This window comes from Mya arenaria, chromosome 17 (genome assembly GCF_026914265.1).
Source record: "Mya arenaria isolate MELC-2E11 chromosome 17, ASM2691426v1".
Lineage (NCBI taxonomy): Eukaryota > Metazoa > Mollusca > Bivalvia > Myida > Myidae > Mya > Mya arenaria.
Genome location: NC_069138.1, coordinates 48815054 through 48819344, shown reverse-complemented (window position 1 = coordinate 48819344; position 4291 = coordinate 48815054). Strand labels below are relative to the sequence as shown.

At 33.1% G+C, this 4291-nt stretch overlaps 1 non-coding gene across 1 annotated transcript; it reads right to left on the bottom strand.

The window, feature by feature from the left end:
- Window positions 1-3305: 3305 nt before the first annotated feature.
- On the bottom strand, window positions 3306-3378 carry Trnaq-cug (transfer RNA glutamine (anticodon CUG)). The gene has a single exon. It is a non-coding gene; the product is annotated as a tRNA-Gln (tRNA).
- Between the last annotated feature and the right edge of the window lie 913 nt (window positions 3379-4291).

The window sequence follows — 4291 nt, the reverse complement described above, 5'->3', positions numbered from 1 at the left end:
TAAAAAAGGCTCGATTAAACTGTTGAATATGCTAGTGTGCATACAGATATCTAGCTAGACAATATTACGTCAAAACGTCGTTTCAGAATTTTATGTTCCAATATTGTAAACTTAATCAGAGGCTTCAAATTGTTATCTCCAGATATTCTATTATGTAACTTAACTCCGCGTTATTTTCATTTTGCGAATCAATTATTGTTATAGCTCCAAATCGTTTTTCCAAATCATTTCTACCAGGGTCACTACCGTATCGGGTCAGAGTTACAGACTCAGGCTCGGAAAAATGTTTCAAAATATTACCATCTCTTATAAAAGCATTTTCACAACAAACTTAAACTTTGCTACTCTTATTTTCCGAGTCGGGGTCCCAAATTCAGACGGAGGACGTTGGTTAATATGGGCTCAGGTAGTTACAAACATAAACAGGTGCTTACAGTAAAGGTATATATAGAGGATAACGTCATTTATCACTTTAATGCAAAACTCCTACCTTCCCTGCACACGAGTTTTCTATGTTATCCTAATTGTGAACGGAATGTTCTATTCATTATGATATTATGTTGCATGATATCGACGGGCAGTTGCCTTTGACAACGTTTATGGAACAGAGACCAAGGTTTTGAAACATGGCAGTTGACCGTTTTAACATGAATCATCTAACAGCTTCATAACTCAGGCATAAAAACGGCAGACACAATTTTGACAAACAATTTTCTAGAAAAATGGTAGTATTTATTTATATTTGTATGAAAAACTATAAAAACATGTCTACAAGAAACCATTTCGTGTTAATTGAATGTGCCTGACTCTTGCAATGAAGCACATTACAGCATAATATCCAATAAAAACTTTGAGCTAAATAAGTAGGGTTATGTACAATTTATGTAAGACTGAACATCACCGATGTGGCGTTTTCAATTAAGAAACTAAGATAAGTTGACTATAATGTAATAGGCCTTTCTCAATATTTATGCATGCTTAACATTCCATTCACAGAACGAGGCTCAGATGGGTCAGATGTAAACATTGGTCACTGATATCAATGGCTACTTCAGGCTAAGTTGTGATTCCAAGTAATTGTGTGCGAGAATACAATATTTCTTATTAGCATTTGTGTGTATACAACTGTGATACAATTGGAAGAATCAGCTTTCATTAATTTCCAAATGAATAAAAATAAAAGAAGACAATAGATGGTGAAAATAAGAAGAGATATAGGCTAAGATTAGCAGGTAAGCTCTTTCATTAATAACATAGCAACTACATTGACTGTTTGAGTTTAATGCAATTGAGGATATTGTATTTTACAATATGTATTAGCTGGCTATCCCAGATGATAGATATGATAAAGAAAATCTTTAAAATATTTGCTATTTCTTTAAATTAGAAAAACGATATTTTTTGACAGGTACTGTAAATACTTATACAAAGTTGGTTCTTTTTCCCGCAGGTTACAAAAACAACCGTTGTCTGTTCCAAACATTTTAAGACAGAGGATGTATTGGATGGACACCTTCAAAGACTAAGGCTTAGAAAGAAACAGTTCCTAAAGTTTCTGACTGGATTTAGGAAACAACCAATAATTTTGCTGACAAGAAAGCCCACTGCCACACCATAACCCAAAAATAAACGTTATATTTTTTTATTAGTAAAAAACAAACGGCGGTCTGTATCATATTTTGCAATTGTTTGCTTCTTTTATAAACACCAACTATTTTCTTCTTGTATCAAATTGTGAATTACATTATGCACTTGAACTATAACATTCAATACGTACTAGTATTTAAGAAACTGGGTATTTATTACTGCAACATTGATTGACAAATTCACTTTCCACTTTCAGATTAAAATTGGATGACGATGCTATTATGCAACATTGACATCAGATGTTCAGCCTGATGGTAGCAGGGAGAACATTCTCACAGCGACCTCTTTGCATACCGATTTAATCATATTTTATTCAACATATTTATATATATAATCATCGAAGTTCACATTGAATACAATTTAAACATTACAAATTGATCAACATAGATATATTAATGACATGCTGAAATACTACTGACAAACTAATGAACTTAAATACAGGATATTATTAATATTTAATATAATATGTATTTAATGTTTCTAACATTTTATCAATGTGTATGGCCATTAACTTTTATTCACTTTTCAATTATGGTCGTCGGGCGATTTGAAGATAGCTTAATAAAGTTATTAAAAAAGAACATGTCAACTTTGTTTATCACATTTTCACACAAATCTGTATTAACGTATATGGTTTCAATGCCGTTTTCACACCAGACGAAAAAGTCATGTCCACAGCAAACTTTAGAGCTATGGCACATTCACACATGAGCCAAGTTCATTTTCCTAAAATTCTACCTGGAATTAAAATAATGATATAGTGAGTCTATTGCTAAAGTAAAATTCATATTTATCATTACACTTGTAATATATATATATATATATATATCAAACATTTTTAGTGCTCAGTAATTGTTTTAATATTTGTACATGTACACTTAAACTACCTTGCAATAATATGGACTAACAGACTTTCTTCTTGATTTGTGACAATTTCCAATTACCTTGTAAACGACTGAGTGGCTTAACTGAAAGAAAGATATAATAAATATGGTATTTAATGGTATGATGATGTGAATTATTTACACAAACAAACAGCAGTTGCAAGACTATAATGTTGGATTAATTGAAGGATAAATATCCTTAAAATTCAATTTGCAAGACACTCAACATCAATAAATCATTAGATAGATGGTTAATGGTCACTAATTAGCCATGGTATTTATTTTGAGATTAGAGCTTTATATAAATACATCTCAATACACATCTAGTTTCCCTAAGTATGATAAGATTTTCTAGTGAATGAAGTTCCATTTTGTATACATGTTAAGGATTAAGAAATGTACTTACCTTTATACTATGTTCAAATCACAGAAAAATAACACATTTCTTTCTATATCTTTGAAGAAAAGAAAATGTTTTGTCGGAATAATACCCAATAACTATGGGAAGCCATTCAGCTTATCAGCAATGTTTACATCTGACCCATCCGAGCCTCATGGTGGTGGTGTTAGTAGTTTATACTCCGGGTCCCGGCGTGAGCACATCGAAGGGTCCCAGAGTGACAGTTCGACCACCGCACACCTATCCTGGGCAGAACCAGTACTAGGTGCCTTCACCTCTGCAAGGAACTGACAACTTCTGTACATGCCATGGGCAGTGGTACAGTGCGAATGGTCGTAGAAAGGATTTCATAACCAATCACAACAGAAGTGACCTGGCCCGCCCGGGAATCGAACCCGGGTTGTCCGATTCAGAGTCCAACGCTCTACCGACTGAGCTAACCGGGCGGTTTCCGAGCCTCATTCTGGGCACCTCATGTTTTATTCATGAGGCTAATATTTAGAAAGGCCTATGGACAATGAAAAGGCATTTAATGGATTACCTGTGAGCTTGTTATCAAAAGGAACAACAGAAACAGACCAAAAGAGACATATATCGACACAAGAACAAAATATAGATTACATAAAATTAACAATTGTTTGATAATTAAAGCGGCATTCTGACAATACCTTCCAGATATAACTATGAGTATGATATGTATAAGAAATGTTGTAGAGTATTACATTAACATCCATTAAGGCTTTAATTGTCCACACGTAAGTGAAATATCTACAAGTTTACCCACAAGATGTATAGGTTATAATATTTATTTATATAAGACATTTTTTGCCCGAGTTTTTGGGCGGAGTGTTTAGCGCGCTAGAACGAGTGCGTATAACTTTATACAAATTAAATAAGCTTTTTTATTACATACGCTTCAAAAAGATATAAAAATACAATTCACTTAAAACGTGTATATCAAACACGAGACGTTTTATGGCAAAAACAGTAGCAAAACATCGACATGCTGGAAAACGAAAGCAAAACTTAGTTTGTAATTCCAACAGTTGCTGAGGCCGTTTCTAAGATCAGGTATATCTTTTACCTAAATAATTTCGGGATTCCGAGGAATCACCATTTATGTTTGAAAATTCGCATGAACTTGCCCGTTAGATGTGGTGTTAAATCAAATCATTCCAACATTATAAACATTTCAAGTATTGAAATTTGAGTTAAATGAAAACAATTCCATTAAAAGGCTTCAACAAATAAAAACAAGTTAAAAGCTATTGAAATAGATTTGAAATGTTTCAACCGCTCTCTATCTGTATATCCAAAGGATGTCGAAAAATGCTTAGTGATGACAACAACATATTTATAA